The sequence below is a fragment of the Rattus norvegicus genome, chromosome 2, assembly GCF_021556685.1.
Source record: "Rattus norvegicus strain SHRSP/BbbUtx chromosome 2, alternate assembly SHRSP_T2T, whole genome shotgun sequence".
Taxonomy (NCBI): domain Eukaryota; kingdom Metazoa; phylum Chordata; class Mammalia; order Rodentia; family Muridae; genus Rattus; species Rattus norvegicus.
In genome coordinates, this window is record NC_141535.1 from 136,191,288 (window position 1) to 136,215,620 (window position 24,333).

General features: G+C 44.5%; 2 long non-coding RNA genes across 4 annotated transcripts; one reads left to right on the forward strand and one right to left on the reverse strand.

Annotated features, from left to right (window-relative positions):
* Window positions 1-302: 302 nt before the first annotated feature.
* On the reverse strand, window positions 303-7,752 carry LOC147996240 (uncharacterized). Its single transcript, XR_015674495.1, has 3 exons — window positions 6,624-7,752; window positions 3,310-3,554; window positions 303-1,288 (listed from the first exon to the last, which is right to left on the reverse strand). It is a non-coding gene; the product is annotated as an uncharacterized LOC147996240 (long non-coding RNA).
* LOC147996241 (uncharacterized) lies at window positions 2,638-18,927 on the forward strand. 3 transcript variants are annotated; one of them, XR_015674494.1, is made up of 4 exons: window positions 2,638-2,904; window positions 3,502-3,784; window positions 9,222-9,872; window positions 16,208-18,927. It is a non-coding gene; the product is annotated as an uncharacterized LOC147996241 (long non-coding RNA). The 3 variants fall into 3 exon arrangements; XR_015674493.1 differs by lacking the exon at window positions 16,208-18,927 and having other exon boundaries at window positions 9,222-10,168; XR_015674491.1 differs by lacking the exons at window positions 2,638-2,904; window positions 3,502-3,784 and adding an exon at window positions 6,917-7,143.
* The last annotated feature ends 5,406 nt before the right edge of the window (window positions 18,928-24,333 follow it).

A 24,333-nucleotide genomic window follows, 5' to 3' on the forward strand; every position in this document is an offset into this window, starting at 1 on the left:
TGCCAACCCAGCTCACACACAGCACACAAAAAGAAAAAGCAATGTAGTTATAATATCTCACTGGCTGAATGAGGCGTACATTCACAAATCTCAACGGCCATGTTTTCAGTGTTTGCACCCCTGTGTCCTACCTTGTGTCTCTGTTGCTGTGATCAGAAAGAAAAAATAAATACCCTGACCCAAACCAACATGGGGAGGAAAGAACTAATGTGACTTCCACTTCCACATCATGGTGCATCATCAAAAGAAGCCAAGCCAGGAGCTCAAAGCAGGAATTGGAAGCAAGAATGAAACAGAGACCATGAAGGGAAATTGTTTATTGACTTGTTCTCCGTGCCTTGTTCAGCCTGCCTTCCTACAACCCAGGACTACTTGCCCACAGGTAGTACCACCTATGATGGGCTGTGCCCCCTCCCCTGTATCAATCAACAACAAAGAATGTTCCCATAGTCTTACCATAAGCCAATCGGATAGAAATAATTCTTAAGTCACAGTTTCTCTTCCCAGATGAGGAGGAGGAGGAGGAAGAGGAGGAGGAAGAGGAAGAGAACAAGGAGAAGGAGAAGGAGAAGGAGAAGAAGTCGTCTCTAGTTTGTCTCCAGTTCATGAAACTTAACCTTTACACCCTACAAGATTCAGATATTGAAATTTACCATTGAGGCAGTAGGAATATGAGGTGGGGCCTTTGGAAAGTTCATGAATGGGAATAGAGCCCTTGTAAAATGCCCCAAAAGAACTTCTTTGCCTCTCCTGGCACCTTGCCAGAGACCAAATATGCCAAGATCTTGACTGTGGACTTCAGAGCTCCAGAATTACAAAAAAAAAATAATTTTTCCCGATTATAGATTACATGGTCTAAGGCATTTTGTTATAGTTACCAAACTAAGTAAACACAGAGACTATAATATAGTCAGGCCTCTAAGGCCATACCAAATGACCCATCTTCTCACTTCTATCTAGCCCATGGTCCATGCACTATGCTTGTAAAGCACACACAGAGCCTGCAGACTTTCCCACAGGTACCTAAGGCAATCTATTCACACCTAAAGCACAAATTTAAAGTGCACAGCTAGACCTGGGAATGGAGCTGGGCTACAATGTTAGCCTAGCACGCAGAAGACCCTGAGTTCTGTCTCCAGACCCTGAAAAGAAACTAAACATAAAATGTGTATCCCATCCATCTATACAGCCGAGAGAGAAAAAGGAATGTTCTAGCCTGCCTCTGGTGATTTTGCTGGTTCAAAGGACGACCAGGGTCAAGGATATTTCTCATTCTGTCTTGTCACACCTGAAAGGAAAAGGCAGGTAGGGTGAGGAGATCTAAAGAATTAATGTATTAAAACATCCTTTTCATATTTAATTCCAGTGTTTCCATGGCAACTGAGTCATCAACCAACAAATTTGCCCTTCTCTCCTGCAAATTAAAAAAAAAAATGTTTTCTTCCAAGAAGAAAATGTTAACGACACATTTATCCACCTTGATGAGTAATGTGTCTGGGGAGCTTCCAAAAGAATCCTATCTTCCCCATTCTTCAAAGAACTGTTCAGGAATTAAGTACTGAATATGAATTGAAAAACCACATCGTAAGGCAAAAGAAGGGTGCAGACCTAGGAGAAGATGCCAAAGTGGGGTGTATATGTAAGAGAAGAGTTTTGGTTGGCCTTTTCCTGAATCCAAGGATTCTGAAGTTGGGAGTTTTCACTGTAAACTTCCTAGCACATGACTTCCAAACTTCTTTTAATGATATCTACTGGCTGGGTCAACTTTACAACACCATTAGTCCTATGTGGCTTCTTCCAAGTACTGTAACTAGCCATGACCCTGAGTCGCACCCCCTTTCTGCTGCAGGAGTCCTGTCCATCACTTGTGCTGCTCAACTCTGCCTGTCTGTATTTCCCCTAGAAAATGGGGCTTCTCGTGTGCTTCTGGAAGTCACAGGACATCACCAGGTGCACCCTGAGCTCAGCATCCTACCAGTGAGGGCTGAGTATCAGCAGCCTTAAGTTCAGTCCCCACCCCATCCCCTTTTCTTCTTGTAACTCATTTGTTAACTAGAACTCTCCAGAAAGCTGCATGTGCAGCCAGCCTGCGTGATCATTCCTTTCTGTGTGTTGTGCATGCCTTTCCTGGTCTGTGCCTAAGTGCTGACAGCTCTGAGGAGGGCCCTGACTTCCTTCAGAGTACCAGTAATTGGGATTCGCTCTCAAAGTGATATTCTTAAACACACACTTTATCTTTTAGCTCGTTGCTTTGCATTTGAAAGGGAAAAGGTAACTAGACAGAGGGAAGAAATGAACCACACACAGCAGAAACAGAATGCCATAGCAGAGAAATAAACTCTAAAGGGGACCTTGAATCTGTCAATGGCAACAGAGACCAGGTCTTGAACCCGATTACTCTTGGGATGTTTTCTGGACTTGCTTCCATGTAAAGGCCCATCACTAGTTAGTCCAAAGTGTCTGTTAATACAAACAGGAAGCCCAAAAGAGATGGGGGGGGGGGGGCAGCAGGCAGGTTCCTGCCACAACTGTCTAACAGTTTGGGGCACCGCAGTTACAGCTTCCTTCCGGGGACCTTGTTTCCTAACTCCACTCTGGAATGTAAGAATAAAATATTCACCCTTAACTCTGGGTGACAGAATGTAGTGAGTATAGGCTGAGTTCCATGTTTGTTTCTGCTAGGCAGGCCCAAGACTCCCACCCCCAAGAATTCCGAGTGTATGTGGGAGGGGCTAGCTCCCCATTCGTCCTGTCCTATGTGTCAGAGAATCAAGCCCATGAGTGACATGAGCAATAGCACTGAGCTAACTCATTCTTGTAGCAATTTTCTCCTTCTGCAGTACACGCTGCCACAAACCCAGTTACTAACAAAGAACTCTGATTCGTGATCTTGTTTCTCTGGAGGTCAGAACCTGAAATCATTTCAGGGAATTAAAACCAAGGTGGTTAGTGAGATGTGTCCCTTTTCAGGGGTCTAAAAGGCTCTTCCCCACCATGCATCTCCTTGTCTTTTTCTAGCTTCCGCTTCTGGAAGCCCCCTTGTAGCCTGGAGTCCCAACCAGCAATGGTATTGTTGGCCCTCTGCTCCTAGGGTCCCAGCTCTCTTATGACCATCTTACATTCATTAGATCCATTGTAATTAAACTGTGTTGGGCTCACCAGGATAACCCGGGATAACCTCTCCCATCTGAAGATCTTGACTGTAATCTCATCTGCAAAATTCTTTTTGCCGCATAGAAAAACACATCCTCCAGCTCTCCGGACTCGGTGCAGACACATCTGGGGAATGTGGTGCACTTATCTGCTCACCTGACTCTTCTAGGAATGTTGAGGGACCCAATCAGAGGGCATGTGTCAGCCAGAGGACTCTCTCTCTCTAACTGGAGCCTCAGAAACATCTTTGGCTTCAGCCTTCTTGCTCTTCCTTCCTGCTTCTTTTTTCTACTCCACGTTTCCTGACTAATGGTCCTCTCCTATTTCATCTTTCCTTCGTCTTCACAGACACACAGTTCCGGAGAAGATTCAATGTTCGCTTCTGAAGGAGAAGAGTCGCTCTGCCCTCGGCAAGCAAAGAAGAAAAATAATTTCAGAGCATGAGTTTACAAACTTTTTTTGCAAAACAAGTTTGGAAAGCTCTGCCGCCAAGTATTGTCAATCAGCATTCCTGGCACGCCTGCGTCGTTAGATGCTATGCAAGTCAAGCGGGTCTTTACCGTTGTTGAGACAGCAAATCTACAGTTTCTGTGCAGTTCCAGATATTTGTAATAAAGCTGCTACTAAATATGTAAGTGTGACATCAGACCCCACGTCGCAATCCTCTCTCTACAGTGGTGGGGTAGCCAGCCCAGCAATATAACTCCGTGGAGTTTTGCTCACGATAATAAGAGTATCAGAGAGGCAGAGGGAGGAACAAATGCACAACAGGGTGAGACCGGATGGGCAGCTCGCTCTCCCTGCTGAAGGAGAAACAGCTGGAAATTCACTGTGGATGTTATAGAAAATAAGAAAGTTTCTTGGAAATTAAATTCAGGGAAGATGAAATTGAAAGCACAAGGAAATAAATAGCGCTCGCTGATTTATATATATATTTTTAAAGCATGCTTTTAAAAAGCGATGCTTGGGGATTGGCCCAGTGGCTTTTGTTTTCCTGAATAGTTTCTGTCTTTTCTGTTGGTTTGTAAGCACTGTCTGTGTCTTAGGGCGATTAACTCTCTCCCCCTCAAGCTCCATATTTGCTTTACTGGTGCTAGACATTTATTTTTTCTGAGTAGAAGTTTTAAATTTGAGTCTAATCAGACCTATCCATTTTTTTTTCTTTATGCTTTGAGAATTCATTCTTAAGATCCTGCCCTCCCCGGTCATTAGAATTCCACCCGCTAGCAATTAAAAATGCAAATAAAGGGGATATTTAATTTTGCGCCTATCCGATCCACTCGGTCATTTCTTCAACAAACTCGTCAAATGCCCTCTGTGTGATGAGCATGGGAAGAAAAGGCAGGAAAATACAAATGAAAGTGCTGCATGGGGAACGTCTCTATTGTGTTGAGTCAAGAGAGGCACAAATATGATGAGTAAGTAAAGTGCTTACTATGCAAAATAGTAGGCACCGTGGGATAAGGGGGAGCTGGAAAGGGGGACAGGACGTGTGATAGAGGAGCAGCTGACCATTCGAAGGCATGACCAAGGAATGCACTGCAGGGAGCTGTGCTGGCACCCAGGAAAAGGTGGTCCAGGCGGGGCTTTTGGCTATAAGAGTGGAAGTAGTGAGACGAGCAGACGGGAGGTTTAGGACCTATCACCATGGGCCTTGTGGTCTATTGTAAGAACACAGGCTTTTATTCTTAAGTAAAATAACACCCATGGATGTGTCAAAGGATTAGTTCCCAAGGTAGTAGAACCTTTAAGACCTGGGGCCTAACATGAGTTTATTCCCCCCCCCCCACGCTTCTCCCTTCTCCTTCCCCTCCATGTTCCCACGCATCCTTCCTTCCATCTCTCTCCCTCTATCCTTCCTTCTTCACCTCTCTCTCTCTCTCTCTCTCTCTCTCTCTCTCTCTCTCTCTCTCTCTCTCTCTCTCCTCTCTTCTCTCTCGCTCTTCCTAGACATGAGGGCAGTAGCTTTATTCTTTCCACATGGTCTACCCCGTGCTGCCTCTCTACAAGCTCCCCAGCAACAGAGCCAACTAATCATGCGCTAGGCCCTCCAACACTAAAGGAACCTTTTCTCTTTAAGGTTGGCTGTCTCGGATAGCTCCTGAGAGATGTCAGGAGACAGACCGGCACAGGCAGCTTGAGAGAATGTTTCAGCATAGAATGGTGCTATTTTTAATGATACTAGTTTCTGTTTTCCCTGCTGAAATGGACTTCTAGAAATAGGACAGCAAGAAACAATAGTGACTTGAGCCACGAAGTAGCCAGGCATTGGGAGTAACAGCTGAGAGAGTTAAGACCGAAGTCTTGAACCTAGCCACACAAAAGGATGGAGTAGCCATTGACTGGGAAGATCAACCATCAAGTAAAGCAGAGTTGGAGTGAGGGAGTCAGCAGTGAGAGAAAGATTGAAGGCTTTAGTGTCAGGCATGTTGGTCCATCCTAGAAATCCAAGCCAGGCTGTCAAATAAGGTCCTCAGCTCTCTTTCGACTCTGAGCTGGAGGCATACTTCTGGGAAAGAGCACAGGGCTGGGATCTGAGGTTCTGAGATTGCTTAGAGCCTGACAAGGATTAAGAACATTGACAATACCAAGTATTAATTGGTGCACATGTTTATATGCCTCCCTCTAAGGATAAGAAGCCCTATGGAAAACGGTTAACTCTGGACATCAAATGTAAAGATGTGTGCCTGGGAGCCAGCAATTCCATGCCTAGGAATTTGTCTTAATAACAGAATCCAATAGTTCAATAAGAGTAGCCGATTATTATACTGAAAAGCTACATGTGAACTAAATGTGAAAGGGAATTACAATGACATGTGTAGAGTTACTATTATACAGCCGTAAAATTTGCAGTATAAAGATTTGTATGCACATGAGCTGTGGAATCTATAATCTACCCAATGGCCCAGTAAAAACAGCCTAATGTGTACCCTGCATTTGTGTTGTTGTCCTTAAGTTTAGGCTGTGCCCCAGGAGGGGACAATTGCAGTAATGATGAGGCTGCTCCCTGGGGTGGTCAGCTAGCATTTTATTATGAAGGCTGTACTCCAGAGGCAATTACTAAAAGCCCTTCTGTAATTCACATCTCTAATCAACAAGAAAGGTTCTGCTAATTAGCATACTGAATTTCAGAAATGGGTTTTCATAGGGGAAACTAATGGGGTGCTAATGAGCATAGTGGATATTCAAAATGGGCAGTTGTTGGTGAAATTTGTGACATTCAAGAGCAGAGAATCCACTAAAATGTTCTAGGGACACTTTGTTCTCTCACATGATCACAGCAGAAACCATTTGGAGGGGCCTGAGGCCTGTAATGTGAGGGTTTTTCCAGAAACCTCCATTCTTACCATCTGGCCACAGTTTGAATCCATTTACCTATTTCTGGCTGTGCAAGGTAAAGGGGTAAATTTTTGACCTGGAAGATTTGCCTACAGTGCAAGGACTGAACCTTGTCTTGGAGAAAGTATTACCTGACTCTGGTGAACATGTAGACAGGCAAAGCAGATTGTTCCTTAGGTGACCGACCGTTCATCTGCTGAACATGTGCACAGGTTGTAGAACGGTTCCATGGATCTGTCTTCCTTGTACCGGAGATCAAGAAGATCCTAAGATTTAGCTAACATTCAAATCTCTCTAGTGTCCGGGAGATAAATCGCTATTGTCAGCTTTGAAGCCTCTGGGCATGGCTCCAGGGTATTAAGTTGCTAAGATTCATTGAGGTGGGAAGGTTCACCCACTAGCTGGTGGAAGCACCTTGATCCTAGACTGTAGGAAAGGGGGAGGTGAGCTGAGCAACAGGGTTCATTGTTCTCTGTAAACGAACTCTCATTGTTGACTGTAAACGAATCAACTGCTTCAGAGCCTCTGCTGGGATGGAGGGGACTGCCAGCCAGAACAAGCCCTTTCTCCCTTACGTTGCTTTTGTCAAGAGTATTTTATCACAGCAGGAGGAAAAGTGACCAAGATGCATGGTCTCCAGACAAGCCTAAGGTATGTGCCAGATTCAGGCAAACATCTGCACAGTGGCGGGGCGGGAGGGTCAGAAGTAGAAGTGAGAGAAGCCAGACTTCCCCAAGTATGCTGAGGTTAAGGATACTACAAGTGGGAAAAGAAATGGCTGGTATTGGTGGATTTTTATACCGAGAAGAAGAAAACATAAAGCTTAAGAAAACTGTCTCTTAAAAACCAAAAACAAAACTACAGAAAGTGGAGGGAACAACGAATGTGGAGAGGCAGATGTGTTATGTGAGAAAATATCTAGAGTGTCCCCTCCCAAACAGTCAGAAATTAAAAATGATATTCCATCCCTGTTCCTGTTTCCATCCTTTGTTTAAACGTTTTCTTTTCTAATCCGATTTGAGACCTAAATACCTAGAGCCCTGCTTTTTTTCTCCGTCCTCTGAGGATCCGTCATCATATCCAGGAGGCTGAACATGTGGATACGCACAAACTTTGAAATATCTACATTACGTTGTTTTCTTCTTCCCCTAAGGCAGACAGCGCCATTGAGTTTATTTCCCATCTTTGTTTTGAGTGCTGAGATGTTCTTTTGGATTGTTCAAGTGTTTTATGGTTCCCGGATCTGCCTTTCCCTTCCCTTTCTGTTCTTTCCCTGTTCGCATAAAGTAGGCCCTGACTGATTTCCCTAGATGCCCCACCTCCCCGCCCCATCACTTCCTGTCTGCTGTTCGCCCCTCCCCTTTCCAGCTTCCTTTTTATCCCGGTTCTCCAGCAATCCAGGGTGCTCTGAGAGAACCATAGCGTGCTGAGAAACAGTCTGAAGAGTATATAGACTAGACTTCCCAAGAGAATTTCATGGCATAATTAGTAAGCCCCGACATTAAAAACCCAGCAAGTTTTTATAAGGCCCCATTGGCTTTCAGCCAAGACTGAGAGAAAATAATAATAATCGTACCGGGCTTCCCCAAAGTACCCAGCCGGCACCCAGCCACTGTCTTTAAATAGAGTAAGGAAGGAAGACTAAAAGCCCAACAGAGGGATGCATCAAACCCCATGATGAGAACGTAACCAAACAACTCCACTTCTTCTCACGACTTTTGCAAAAGACTTTTGGTTTTCAGTTCTCCAATCTCTGTTTGGAAGAGCATATGTTGCCACACAGATTATTCCGTTTTCAAATTCTCCACTGCCCTACAAACCAGCGGGAGAAGAGAAACTGCTGGCAGGAGGTGGGCTGTAAGACCCGAGATGCCTGACCCTTTTAACTGCTTTAAGTGGCTGCCTATTTCCTTTCTGCATCTTCTCTCCCCTCCTGCTGCTGTGACTGTTGTCTCTGCTTCGCAAGGACATGTCACTTTAAGTGCCCACTCCCTCCCCCCTTCTTAATTGGCCTGCAGTAAAAATACAAATTGCACCACTGTACTTTTATTATTAGCCATTTGATGGGCCAAAAAATGCCTCCTAACTACTGCCTAGAGGGTATTAATCAGACCTGCTGACTCTCCTAAGCACCCACTTTATACCTTGACTCCTAGATGAAGCCAGTGGGTAGTAATCATGGTCCCTTCCCAAGGGAGCGTTTAGCTGGTCACTGCCTCTCCATCAACAAAGGCACAGCCTAAAGGTGTGGCGGCTGACCTGCATGATCCAAGTACACAGCCCAAACTCCTCCACTGCCCATTAGTTTTAATGCCAGTTGTACTTTATGGGCACAAAAAGTCTGCTCCTCCACCAGGTACTAGAGCACAGGGAGCATGCCTTGCATCTTAAAACAGCAGCGAAGCTTCATAATCTTCTTTGCCAGCTCATGGCTTGGCAAGTACAGCCTCCTTCCTGGAAGAAAACCCCCTGGAGAATCTGGCAGCAGAGAAGAGGGTAAGGGAATGAGGTACCAGCTTGACTGACTCAGGGCAGCGGCCCCGCGGGTACTGCGGGTACTGCTGGTCCTGCTGTTTCCATTCCCTGCACCCCTCTGTACGTTTCAGCCTCCACTCAGGTTGTATGCTGAAACTCTGTCGATGTTGAAAGAAAATGATGCGGGGTTTGATGGGGAAAGGTGCAGCAAAAATTTCAGCCTCACGAAGCTCGATTCTTTTCGCAAAACGCAGGGCAAACTGCAATCAGCTATCTCAAAATCCACGTCGCTGCTGTGTGTCCTGAAATGCCGGAATGGAGGACCAAGCAGGAGGTTTTTTCAACGGAATAGAAGCAATGGAATATGGAGGAGTGAAAGTGTACACAATGAGTAATCAGCCAATTAGAGGACCTTCCAGCATGACCTTTGCTTTCAAATAATGCTCCCGTGGCCCGACCTCTGCCTTCATAACTCTTTCAGTAACTTCTGTATGAGGAGTGACTCGGTGCCTGGATGCCAGACACTGCCTCGTTTTTTTTCCAGACCTTATTAGGGCATGGAACACCCCAGAACTTCCACTTCATCCTCACCAAATTGATGCAACAATTCTGTCTGAGGGTCTTGGTTCTCTGTGACTATGCCTACCAACACCTCTGGTTTCTGTTTATAAATGTTCATGATTTCTGACCCTCTGTGGCCATGACGAGTTTTAAAGGGGCGTTTCAGCTCCAAAGGAAGACTTTAGCGACAAAATGTACACAATGAGTAATCAGCCAATTAGAGGACCTTCCAGCATGACCTTTGCTTTCAAGTGTTCCTAGGGCTTCCGTGGCCATCTAAGAACAGCAGACACCCAGAGGATTGGCTGTTCTCCAACATTCCAGGTCCTTCCTTATCTGTGCAGGTAAGCTCAACACACTGGAGATTATATGCCATGCTCCTCTAAAGAACCCATAGAACAGAAACAACAACATTCAAAATTACAAAGAGAATGAAGAATGGTGAGCAACACAGGGCATAAAGAAGATGGTGTCACCTGTTGCCTAGCATGTGACAAGTCCTGGGTTTTTATCACAAGGGCAAGAAAGTTGGGAAGAGGAGAAATAGAAGGAGGAGAAGGAAGAACCACAAAAGCAAAAGGAAGAGTCACGGAAGTATTCCCATGAGGAAAAATAAAATTAAATTAAAATATGTAAAAGCTCCCATAGGCTTGTAGATTTGAACACTTGGTTACCAGGCAGTGGTATTATTTGAAAAGGTTAGGAAGTGTGGCCATGTTAGCGGAAGTGTGCCACTGGGGATGGGCTTGGAGGTTTCAAAAAGTCCATTACAAGCTGAGAGTCTCTCTTGGCCTGTTGCCCAGGAATCCAGATGTAGAACTCTTAGTTCCTTCTCTAGCACCATAGCAGCCTTCATGCCACAATGCTCCCCACCATGATGACGATGAACTAAACATTTAAAACTGTTTTCCTTTATAAGTGTTGCTGTGGTCATGATGCCTCTTTGCAACAATAGAACCCTGACTAAGACACTAAGCCAAGGGAGACCCCACAGAACCCAGATAAGTTAGAGACCGATGCCACACATTAGACAGTGTACGACTGGCTAAAACCACTCTAGAGCAGACACTAACAGTCATTAGCTACACAAATATTTCACATAGAGCTGGATAGATGGGCAGTTAGCTAGGCAGCGAGGTAGAGTATCCAAGCATTAAGCAGCTTCCAAGTGGACTTTCACATATTTTTCTACCCAGAGCATAGGAAATAACACTCAGAATGAGGCCGATGTATACAATGGTTGCTGTCAAGGGCGGCCATAGGAAAATGTAAGCAATGTTGGCTGAAAAACAGAGAAAAACAGAGAGGACAACAAGGTAAAGGGATTAGATCTGAGCTTTGCCATGTATGCAAGCTAAGCAGTCGCCACTGTGAGCCTTGGCCACTGTGAGCCTTGGTCTTTAGCATGCAGATGTTTGGAGCACAAGCCCTGGTGTTTTGCCTGGCTACACTGTGCAGAACATCACCACTGAGCCCTCCATTGCCACTGAACCTTTCCTTGTCCAAACAAAGATTCTCCCCCTCTGGATTTCAGGTCCTTCTGACTTCTTACTCTGCACTCTCACTGCACCTGATCCTCAAAAACCAGCCTGACCTTCTAGAAATGTCCTTTCCTCATTCCTATAATGCTCATTCCTATAACCCAGTCAGTCTCAGCAGAATATTATAAAAGAAGCAAGAGGTTATTTGGTTAACTCGATTGACTGTGTTCTTGCCAGGTGAGCTGGGCTAGTGTGAGATATGCCGCTGACCTTTGGGTTACCCTCTCTAGGACATCCTCATACCCTTAGGGACAGCATCAATCCAGCTCCTGAGCACTAAGGCCAAAGGGAAGCTGTATGAGGAAACCAGTGAAGACAAAGACAGAATGAGAGCAAGGACATGGATCTCCCAGGCTGCTATCCTGGGAGGTCTCCTCTGTACCTTTATTGGAGGCCACTGCTCCTCTCTCAGGGCCAAGCCCCACAAAGCACTTCCTTTATACAGTCTTGGTAACAAAAGGCAGCTTCTGTACCCTGTGCTCTTTCAGTCGGATGGTGGCAATGACTCAACGTTGCAAGTGCAAGCTCCTGCGTCACCATGCCTCCTGCTTGTCCTTCCCACAAACCTTCACATTCAGGCCTCCCGGACCTCCCTTACTTATTCCAAATGGAGTGTGTCATTTAGTTCTCGTGAAGATTCTGACATACACAAAGAAGCATCTGGGGTTTGAAAAGAGAAGAGGTATTGTGGTATCATGCAATGATTTGCCGGTACAATTTTCAATTCATGTTTGCAAACCTTTAACACAGGAAGAAAACAAAAACAGCCTACTCTATCCTACCCCAATGTCCGAGGCAGAAATAGACCCATATAGAATGAGTTCCAAAGACTTCCATTTAAAAGGATAAAATAGACAGGGGTTAAAAGAAAATCCTTATTACTCAGTCCAGGCTAGCTTGCCTAACAGGGTTCCATACATACTAAGCCAGCATTTTACCTATTGAACTATATCCCCAAATTGTTTTATTATTTTAAGGCTGAGGACCCTTCCTGGTCTTTAGCCTAACTATGAACAAACCCAAGTGTCCTTTACCCTCCTACAACTGTGATCTTTGGCTAGGATAGAGCAAATGTAGGTCAGAGTCTGATTTCTGGATTAACAACACATCCAAATTCCAACGTGAGCTCAGAACTAATGTACCCAAGTAAGATGCTTCTCCCTGATGAACATGCCATGGGTATCAGCTACTTTTGCCTTACAGTGATTCGAATACAGGCCAGAAAAATATAATCAAGGAAAGTTTATTTGGATTCACAGTTCAGAAGGCTTTCAGTGGATCATGTAGGGAAGGCATGTGGTGGAATCAATATGCCCATGGCGGTGAGTGTGTGGGGCAGCATTTGTTCACACAGTAGCAGAGAGAGCTAGACCAGAACCAAGAGTAACTATAACTGTGAAAGGCCAGCCCCTAGTAAACTACTCTTACCCAACTCCTAAGGCTCAAACCCTCGAAATGGCATCAAAGCTGGGGCATGGACCCAAACACTATCAGCCTTTAGGGGACATTTCAGATTCAAACCCTGACATCCTAGCTCAGTGGTTCTCAACCTTTCTACTGCTGCAGCCCTTTAATTCAGTTCCCCATATTGTGGTGACCCCTGAATATAAAATTATTTTTGTTGCTACTTCATAACTGCAATTTTGCTACTGTTATGAAACACAAAGTAAATATTTTTGGAGCTAGAAGTTTGTCAAAGGGGTCAAGACCCACAGATTGAGACGCACACTGTTTGCTCTGTCTGTTTCAAATGATCAATGCTGAACAGAGCTCAAAGGAGAGCTTCCAACTTTGCTCTCATGGGAGGCTTCTCTTATGAGGCAGACATTGACACACCATGTCACTTGGCCTCTGTGAACTCCCAAAGAAAGAATGGTCAGACCAGTCAGGAGCGGGGGCTCAGCCAGCTGGATTCTGCCATCATCCTAGCACACCCCAATTCTAACAGGTGTGGCTTTCGAGGAAGGTAACACCAGCTACTTGACATGTCTTTTTATATTGTCTGCTACAGGAATTTTTTCCCTTGACCTGATTTTGTAATCACTTTGCTTAGCAAGCACCATATTTGGAAGTCTTGGGCTTTCTGTTCCACAGACGCTCCTGAAAATAGAGATATTCTTCTTATTCACATATAGCAAATGCCTCATTCCTACCCCTAAATAGTCTAGGTTAATTGCCTCACTTCATAACCCACAGCAGCAAATCCTACAGCCTAATTTGAGATCGCTCTAACGATAAAAGGAATCTCTTTCTGTAAAACTGGGCTTCCAGGTTAGACTACAGGAGAAAGGTATAATGTGTTAGCATTTGCCTCTTTGCCAGACAAACGGTATCATGGTTAAGGGTCTCCAGAGTAAAAGGAGGGCACATCTCACTCTCCCCTTCACGGTGCCAACTCAACATGCATGTATCATCGGGTGGAAGCCAGCTCTGTAAGGCAAAGTAAGAGAAGCCTGAATCTCTGTATATAAATCACGTCTCCTTCCAGTGACAAGTCATGTCTAGGCAAAGCTTATTACAAATTCAGTTTGAAATCTCAAGAAGGAATAGGAGAAAAATAACAACAGCTTTATGGAGCTATCCTCAGGAAATGGCTTGAACTCATCCCAATTTTAAAGATTCCCTCTATACAGCAAGCAGCTAAAACCCCATTTTGTGGGGGAACTGCCCGTACAGGGAAGGTGTGGCGAAGCCATCTGCTGCTTTAAACTGATGGTTTCCAGCCTTGTTTTCCTGGTCCAGCTATGAAATTGCACTAACCACAGAGACAGACTGGCCAGGAAACAGTGTGTACCAGATACAAGTGAATTTAAGCCCACATGTATTGAAGCTGCAAGCTTACTTTGCAATTTATGTGCAAGTGGTTTTGGATTTATTGATCTGGACTGAGCACAGGTCCTATAGGGGAAGTATGACAGATTTCATCTGTCTGACAGCCAAGTCTAATTGTGTTTTCAGTCTGAAATGACCAAAGACAAAAGTGCACATGTCTCAGGTCTTCGCTCCAGTGCCATATGGAGTATTTGATACAGGGCTGTGGTCACTGTAAGTGTTCGTTTTAATAACTAGACATACACTGAATCCTGAGCAGAGCAAGCAGGAGAGGTGAGGCTTTAATGCAAATGTGAATTAATAGGCCATCTGATCCTGCCTGAATGTGGGTGGGCCATTTTAAAGAGTGCCTTTTTATAGACATGATTGGGGGGATTTAAAAGACATGCCATACATTACTGATTCATCTGCACCATGAAGCATCCAAGCCAAAAGTCAAATACTTCCCACAATGGCTGTCACTAAAATTATATTCAATACTTCTGGGAAGGCTAGCATGATAAAAAAAAAATCTAAGAGCATCATCTAGAATATTACTATCTAGTTGCAAAGATTAACTGTGCCCAAGAGGGCAGTGAGCTGTGTTTCTCTCTGCATCCATGTCTCTTTGTCTCTATGCATAATTGTCTCCCTCTGTCTCTGTCTCTGTCTCACACACACACACACACAGCATCTTCCTTATGCACGTACATACTCAGGTGTGAACATACATACACACGAGTGAACTCACTACCACAGAAAGGCATATACATGTACTCGTGCGTGCGTGCGCGCACACACACACGCACACTTTGTCAGAAACCATTATCTGACTATAGACTGTGGACATTAATGCATACATTGGAAGAATATCAAGATGAGACAGGCTTTTCGGAGGGTCAGACAAGACTGAATTTGGATTTCCCATTTTGTACCAACACCTTTAGACTCTGTCTTTCCCTTCTGTTTCCTGACTTTTGTGACAGTGCCACGCCCCACAACAAACCCTCCATGCTCTTTACCCATTCCTCTGGCTTCTTTCCCTTAGTGTGCACAGGATGCAAAGGAGTGTGGATGTATTACATAACTTCTCTGATTCTCTATTTGTCACCACTTAAAAATGACTCTGTCATGGTAAACAGAAAACATGAAAGTTTTCTAAGAACATTAAAATTGTTAATATTAAAAGCAAAGTGCTGGTGCCTGTTAGAGTAGGTGCTGGGTGAATCATCTTTGCCCTCCCTCCTCCCCTGCCATTTTTAGACTGCCTCAAAAGAATCTTGCCTGTTCACTGTCACAGCAACTTCCAGAGTCATGCGTGCAACACTAACTTCTCATGTACTATTCAGTGTATTAACCCAATTATCGCCTACTAATCCATTATCTTCCCATGTTCTTCCAAGCCCCAGAACCTGGCTCTTCTAGTGATGCTCCAATTTCCATATATTGGTTACTTTTCTGCTGTGATGCTAAAACACCACTGCCCAAAGCTACTTACAAAAGGAAGCGTTTATTTGGGCTTATAGTTCCAGAAAATAAGAGTCCATCATTGGTGGTGGGGGGAGGGGGGTGAGATGACTCAGCTGTTAAGAGCACTGGCTTTCTCTTCCAAAGGTCCTGGGTTCAATTCCCAGCAACCACATGATCACTCATAACTATGTGCGAAGGGATCTGATGCCCTCTTCTGGCATGCACATGTATATGCAGACAGAAGTCTCATACATTAAAAATAAATAAATCCATCGTGGTGATGAAGTGTGGCCACAGCAAATGGCAGACAGGACAGTAGGGCTGGGAGCTCTCACATCTCAACCACAACCACTAAAAGAATGAACTGAAAAAGTAGGTCAAGCTGTTAAGCCCAGAGCCCCACAGTGATGCGCCCTCCAGAGAGACTGCACCATATAAACCTCCCTAAACATGGCTCCCAACCATCAGCCAAGTGTTCAAATGCTTAAGGCTGTGGGACATCTCTTATTCAGACCACAATATTCTTTACCAAAAACAATTCACCCGTCACTGTATTGGCCAGACTGTTTTGCCCTGTAGCCAATGACCCACCATCTTTCCATCTTTCTCTTTTAAGGAACTGGGTCACCACTCTCACTTTTTCTATTGTAAAACCCTCAGCTCCCTATGATCAAGGCTGCCTCAGAACAGGTTGGTTGGCATGGCCACATACTTGCACCATTTTTCTTTACCTCTCAGCCCCAAGGACACTTTCAGTTGATCTTGTCCATTCTAGCTGTGTCTCGTTGCTATAGAATAAATCACTACATCTTTAGTATTTTCATGTAATCTGAGCTCCCTATCTTATTGTGTTACAGGTCGGAAGTTGGAAATGAGTTTCATAGAGCTCAAACCAAGGGGTTGGCAAGGTTGTGTCTTCTAGAAACTCTACAGGAGGTTTGTGTCCTTGGTTTTCGGTTAGAGCTTCTGGGATCCTCCTACATTCTCCACCTATAGCCTCCTGCCTGTCTCCTCAGGGCTGGCAGAGTCCTCCAGCTACCTCTTGCTTCCTTCCCACTTACAAACACTCACAAGTATTTCTTGCAATCACTTGGGCCCAGCAGATGGTTTAGGAAAATCTCTCCATCCAAAGACTCTTAGCCTTAATCACTTCTGCAAAGTCCCAGTTCTCAAAGGCCTCTGTGGAATAAAACATTAAAATTTGGGAAGAAGTGGGATGAAAAGATGACTTTCTAAACTTCCTTTGTCAGTCGTTTTTCATACAATTACCCCCTTGCTTTTCCATAGATACCAGCCCCACTAATGCCTGTATAAATCCTCAAATAAACCATCCTGCTCCTCTTCAGTTAATGTGCTCTTAACTACCATCAAGGCAGGTTGAGTGCTCTAGTCAAACATGGATGCACATAGCACCATACGTTTTCTCTCAGAGCATGTCATGGTTTCCTGTTATATCTGTATGATTGTTTGGTTAATGTCAGTCTATTCAGTCAGACTGACAGAAGAGAGAACATTCCTAATTTTTTTTCTCAATTTCATTCTAGAATATGCAGCACATAGTTAGGATTTGCTGAATATTTGCTCAGTGCTGAAATGGTCTTGTTGGCCCTGAACTGTCATGGGTAGCCATGGTAACATGCTCAATTACGCACACACCCCTATATGTCTCAGAATTTACAATGAGCCATAAATCGTCTTACTTCATCCGATTCTCCTAATATATTCAACCCCTATTCTATAGAGTAGGAATTCAATGCTCGACTAGTAATAGCAAGCACAAAGCTATCCAGAACCTTCGTAGATGTACTAAAGCTTAAACTAGGAAAGGCTAAAGGGAAAGCTCAGAAGAAAAACCTTAATGCAGAGTGGGGACATTGCTAGATTCCATTGACTAAATGAAAACATTGCATCTGAGAATTATTTACCCCTCACCAGTCCTGCAACCAGGGTACAGGAAAGTTGTTGAGTCTCCTTGCCAGGCTGTGATGACATCAAAACAAAACCAAATAGCAACACCAGCAGCCAAGAAAGTGCCAGGCCCCCAAGAAGAGTCAAGAAACTTGGCTGAGTTCAGCATATGCAGCAGTAGCAGAAGTCAAAGCAAAGAGAACAAGGCCAAGGGGCGTCAGGAAGTCCCAGGCCTCATCAGAGATGACCCAGCTCCATCTCAAAGAATCTTCCAAGAAAATAGTGGATGGAGAGAGGTCCCCAAGATGTTGGAGTGCAGTGGATGAGACGCAGGAGGAAGTCAGAAGTTCTTCCAGGCTCAGGGGGGCTTGGCATGAGACTACTGAGCACGGCTACTCCCCAAACAAGCCTATTTATCAGCCAAGAAATAAACGGCCTCCACTTCATCCTCCAGTGACCCATTCTGAAATTCCTGGAGGTTGTGGGTTTTATCCAAGAGAGAATTCAGTGATAGACACAGAGGGCATTTAGTGAGAACGAGTTATCGAACCAATATTTTTTTTCCATCTTTAACTTGAGTATTTCTTATTTACATTTCAATTGTTATTCCCCTTCCCGGTTTCCAGGCCAACATCCCCCTAACCCCTCCCCCTCTCCTTCTATATGGGTGTTCCCCTCCCCATCCTCCCCCCATTACCGCCCTCCCCCAACAATTACGTTCACTGGGGGTTCAGTCTTAGCAGGACCCAGGGCTTCCCCTTCCACTGGTGCTCTTACTAGGATATTCATTGCTACCTATGAGGTCAGAGTCCAGGGTCAGTCCATGTATAGTCTTTGGGTAGGGGCTTAGTCCCTGGAAGCTCTGGTTGCTTGGCATTGTTGTACATATGGGGTCTCGAGCCCCTTCAAGCTCTTCCAGTTTTTTCTCTGATTCCTTCAATGGGGGTCCCATTCTCAGTTCAGTGGTTTGCTGCTGGCATACGCCTCTGTATTTGCTGTATTCTGGCTATGTCTCTCAGGAGACATCTACATCCAGTTCCTGTCGGCCTGCACTTCTTTGCTTCATCCATCTTGTCTAATTGGGTGGCTGAATATGTATGGGCCACATGTGGGGCAGGCTCTGGATGGGTGTTCCTTCTGCGTCTGTCGAACCAACATTTTAAAAGTGCACTCTGAAGACACAACGGGAATGTGCACTGGAGAGCAAACTGCCGTGAGGAGTCTTTGCGGCAGAGTGAGAGCCATCAGGATTGGACCTTTGCATCATACGTCTTTCCCATACTTGGGTCAGGAGAGGCTTTTTTGACCCTAGATCGTCAAACCAGCCCGGCCACAGTGTGTAGGCAGTAGAGACTTTGCTCAGTCTTGATGCTAACTGCCTGGTAATCAGTCCAAGCTGTCTAGACATCAACATGAGCACAGTAGTACTCCTGGGACTTTCCATTCTGTGAGGGTTGTGTGCCAACAGGATGCAGCTGTAAGCCGTGGCAGGTGTCTCTGTGGCCATGCACAAGGATTGGACCAGGATGTGGTTAAACAACCGAACCCTAGCTATTGTTCTCAGTCAGGTGTTCCCCCAACACCCACCTTAACATAAAACACCACTACAATCCAGGTCACCTCAGCTACCCTATCCAAAGTCTTAATAAAGAGAAGGACTGTAGCAAGCACTAGAGTGTCTGTTTAGCATGTAAATTCCCAGGTTGCATCCTCTGCATAGCATAAATCTCTGTAGAGAGGTGTGCTACTTTTGATTTTAAAGTGATATAAACATTTACTATAGGAATTTTTCTAGTTTAGAGAGACAACAGAAGATATCAAAGATTGAAATTTAAGGGATGTGTATAATGTGTGTTTGGTCTTTCCTCCTAGTTCTTAACAGAGAGCCCTTAAAACCTTTGCAATTCCCTGTGAATGCCTTTGCTTCCTGACCCTCTTTACTCTAAAGAGCAGACAAGGTCAGGAAGGAACCTAGATGGATTCAGGGTGAGAGGTTGAACACCAGAAGCACCTAATATTCCTTTCCCCATTAATCTTACCCCAGACCTCCAGAAGGGAACCAAAAGTTGGATGTTTAATTATGAAAACTCTTCCAACAATGCAGGTGAAAGATGTTTCAGGCTTGGGGACCACACTGAGGTCTTAAGTTGTATCAACGATAATGGCATTAATAGTAAGCAATGTCATCTCTTTTAGTTCTGTGTCTCATTCTCTCAAGCTCTCAAACCTGAGGAAGGTGTTAGACTACATGGATTCATAGCTAGCTGCCCAATCAGAAATACAGATGGCTTTGTACTTTCCTCCTACCCCTGAAATGGAGGCTATTTGAAGGACTCAACCCTAATCCTGGGGATGGGAGTCAACTTCAGGGTTCAAATGAATTCAATTATTTGATGCCCATTGGAGACGTGGAGAATTAGTGTCAGAACAGACACCATGTATTTGGTATCAGAGAGAATCAGATAGATGAGTATAAATCAGAGATGGAAGGCAGTTGCCTTTTCGATGGGCAAACTAGAATCCATACAAGAACCGAGAAATGCTGCCTTTGCTGAAAGACGCCTACATGAGGACTTGCCAGCCAGGTCCTGATTGTCAGACTAGGACTTGGGTACTTTCTAACACTGAGTTTATGGAAAGACACTGCCAGCTTTTTGACTTTTTAGCTTCTCTTATCACAGAGGAAAGTTCTAGCAATGGCAGCAATAGCAAATTTATAAAATATATGCACATATCAAATAAGAAAGCATTTGACTTTTGTTTTTTCTGCTTTGGGTTTGGTTTGGTTTGGTTTGGTTTTGTGGAGTTATTTTAGTCTTGAGACAGTGACTCTCCAAGTAGTCCAGAACTTTTGATCCTCCTGCCTCAGCCTCCCAAGTATCAGCATACTACCCAGCCAACAACGGTTTTTTGTTTGTTTGTTTTTATGTTGATTATAACCACACATATCAGTACTGGTAACTAGCATGGATATATAAAATACCTTATTGAATTCAATTCATTGAATTTTCATCACATAGCCAAAATTAGTCTTCAGAGATTTTAAGAACTTAATCATGATTTCAACAAACAATTTTTTAAGTACTTCTTTTTTAATGAAACAAATCGGAAAGATGTACAGTCAGGCTCACGTGGTGCAGTTCACAAGCATGGAAAAACAAACAGAAGGACAGAGTTCCAACAGAAGAAGCTAACCCAGGACCAGGCTGGACTTGCCACCAGGGGGGTTTCTTCTAGATAGCACCGGGAGCCACAATTTTAAAATAGCACTAACTCTGGGACATTTCATGAGCTTCTCATGTTAGCCTTGCTTAGCAAAACAGTTGGCTTTGTTAAGCCACAACTTTACCAACTTTTCTTTCTTCCTTCCTTTCTTTTTTTTTTTGGGTGGGGTGGGGTGGAGGGTCTGGAGCCTGGAGTTTGCTAGGAACTTATAGCAATCCTCCTGTCTCTGCCTCTGGCATTATCAATTTTTAAAGAAGTGAATAGAGCTTAGGATCTTTCTTATATGAAGAATTATTGTCAACTCAACTGAAACAAATTCCAAATCCAGCCCCTAATGCTTCTTTTCACAGGCTTAAAAGATGCATGTTTGCACAGTAGGGCATCCAGTCATTGTGGTTGTGAGGAACGGATAAGCATTTTATCTTCTACAGCTTTTAAGATCAAGACTGAATTCCACTGAAATTTTCTTTGTAACTGATAGCATTGAGCTCCCTCCCACACCAAGGTTGACCTGGTAGAAGCAAGCCAAATTATTACAGCTTTATTAAACAGGACTGTATACAAACAACCACACCCTTATAAACTCAGTCAGGTTTGGGGGAGGGGAGTCAGTAAAGGGATGGTTGATAAGACACAAGACCTGAAGCCGCCCTGCTGAGAAGGAACACCAGCCAAAAGGGTCAGGATTCTATCGTGGACAGCAACGTGGAGAAGGAGTTCTTGGCACTGGGTAAATTCAAAGCTAATTTGTTTTATCCTCTCTTCTTGCTACAGTGCCACAAAGAACTGGGTTTTCTCTTGCAGTTTCTAAAAGAAGCCGGGGAGACTGTGGTTGTCTCCATGAACACCCAATGAATGATTCATCCTCGCTCAAGTGTAACCCATGGGAGATGTTGCCAATAACGTGCTTTACTTCTTATCTTCAGTTCTCAGCAGACAACATATTCGTCTATATTTTTTTTACAAAGAGTCATAAATTTTTCAGTGAGTGTACAAATAATAACACTAGGTAATTTCCATTTGGTCTCTGTCCTTGGGGTTTTGGGAGAGGAGAAGGAAAATGGGGTCGTCTTGATTGACATCAGCAGTGAGGGCTGTGATTCCCGCAGCTGCTGGGAAGTGCAGTAAGAGGGTGGAGGAAGGACCGTGGGCTGTGGTAATAAATCCTCAGACGCACTGACAAAGGGGGCATCATGTAGCCAGAGGACCTCAGCTCCTGTGACAAGGCGAGAGTGGAGGACTAAGGTGGTCAGCCGCCTGCATCCACGCCAGTGTTCCCACGGCCAATGTGGAGAATGCCAGGGAACTGGAATCCGTCCCTCCTCCCCTGATCTGGCTTCTGCCAAATTATTTCACCACTGTATAAAAAACGAGGGGAAAAAATTCAAGATTACCTCACAGTTTAATTAATTCTTTGGGAAAATTGTCTAATACATTATCTCTGACCCAAAGTGTTACCTCTCAACATCCTAATGACTTTCCTGGGCTAGCAGGCTGATTGTCCCATACCTTAAAGGTACAGGAGCGACAATCACAACCCTCTAACCAAACATGATTAAACACAAACTCAATTCCAATGACAGCCAACCCGAGTCCATAGAAAGATGCATTCGAGCTATGACTGGTATTTTGGGAACCCCATTTAATCTCTCCATGCATCCATCCAGAATGAAATTAGACCCCATTATTTAGGGGCTGCCACTGTAAATTAGTGAGACTCTAGCCAGAGCTTTGTGCTGTCCTTCTTCCATTCAGAGGAAGCAGTTAGAAAATGTAAACAACACTTGTTCTGCAGCCCCACCAGCGCCACCTATAGGAACTCCAGTTCCTGACAAGAACCCCTTTCTGTCCTACAGCCTGCCCCCATGGTGACCTTTTACCTAAAAGTCTCACCCGCCACATGAGGACAATATTGCCTGTATTTCTCTCCATTCCAAGGCTTGGAGGAGCATCATTTTTTGCTTTGCTCACCTCCCTACCCACCAGTCAACAAGCCTTTCCCAGCACATCATCTATTTCAGTATTCTCCGATGAAGAAAAGCATTCACTCTGAGGCATGCTCTGAAGCAATAAACAGCTCACTTCTTTGTGGAAAAATAGGCAATTTTCGAGTAACCTTTGGAAGCATCTAAATAACCCACACATATTTATGGCTGAGTGACTCTTTGGATTGAAGGAACTTTCAGCCTGCGTTTGCAAAGATTTCCATTAATGTCTTTGAGCAGCCTCTCATCTCATTTTAAAACAAATGGCTAGCTCGAAGAAAAGATTTTGGTTTGTTTGTTTGTTTCGGCTTTTTTCCTCTCTCTCTCTCTCTCTCTCTCTCTCTCTCTCTCTCTCTCTCTCTCTCTCTCTCTCTCCTTCAGCTTGCCAGAGATTTGATGCATGCATGAATCAGGGGAAGAAGTTCAATCAGTGACTCTTCACCCAGAGATCTCGAGGTCCTGGGAGACAGAGGATCTGTGAGGTCATAGGTCACCCTTATTCACTCAGTTTGAAAGAAGCTCCATTTTGTTTTGCCCACTCCTTCTTCCTTGGAGGAATAATTCCTCAAGGAACAGAGGAGGCTCCAGGCTTCCTCTCACCCAACAATGCCTCCGAAATGCACTGTTTTTAAAAGGTTCATTCTGGGGGGCAGGGGATGCTAGAAGCTATATTTATCTCCAGCTAATCCATTTCTCCCTCTACTCCTAGATTAAGGAATTAATGGATGCTACAGCTGCTGTCCTTAGCAATTACTGTAAATTGGTTACAGCCTTAAAAAAAAAAAAATCCACTCACCGTCAGTGGTGAGAGTCCAAGTTTCTATGCCAAGCATCAGGCACATAACCTAAGTGATAAATCAGTGTGTCATGGGACCCAAGATCTACACAGTCTGGGCACAGGGGTTTCAACCATGGAGGCAGGAGGGAGTAGATGGGGTGGGGAAGATATATTATTTGCATGCACAGCTTCTCTCAAGGCCCATGACGGATCAAATATTAAGGAAATTTCTTCTTTATCGATAAAACCTTGCATTGCTACAAGCCCTTTTAGGCCGTTTCCCAGTGCACTGGCTATTCTAACATCCACTCAAACCTTTGTGGCAGGACACGGTAAACACTGGGTGTCAGTAGGACTTGTCTTTCCAGGTTTCCTCACCTCCTACATCTGGAAGATGACCCATCCTATCCCATAGGTCACACACATTTAGTGTCAAAATCTACCACATGCCTTTATCTCTACTATAGTCAGTTAGGTCTTCCTAGAGGACCAGAACCAGCAGAGCATGTTATATGTGGTATGTACAATATATCATGCTTTCTGGTTCATGATAGCAGGCTGAGTAGAGCAGGGATGGCCATGTGCACACTCCAGAGGCTGAGAAAACAGCTGCTACTCCTTCCAAGAAACTAGAACATGGGGTACCAACCATACAGCCCCCAACTGGTGCCAAAGGCTTAGATGTTTCCAGGAGACTCAGTGGCAGAGAAAGCATGGATGGAAAGCTTGAGGATTCTGGAGTCTGATACCCAGAGGCAGTGGCTATAGCAGCAGAAGCTAAGGAAGGATGTAGCCTGCTCACACTGGATCGTTTTCTCTCCATCCATCTTATTCTATCACTGCCTTCAACCTTTGGAGTGGTACTGTCTCCATTCAGGGTGGGTGTTCCTGCTTCAGTCACCATCTCATACTTCAGTTTCTATCTCTGGAAAGACGCTCACAGACACATGGAGAGCTAAGCATTACTAACTGGTGCTGGACACTTATCTCCTCAGTGCTGTCTACAATCAAAACCATCCATCGCACTGCCCAACTCTTTATTTGCTACACTGTAGACCTGCAATGTATGAAAGGCTCACACAGTAAA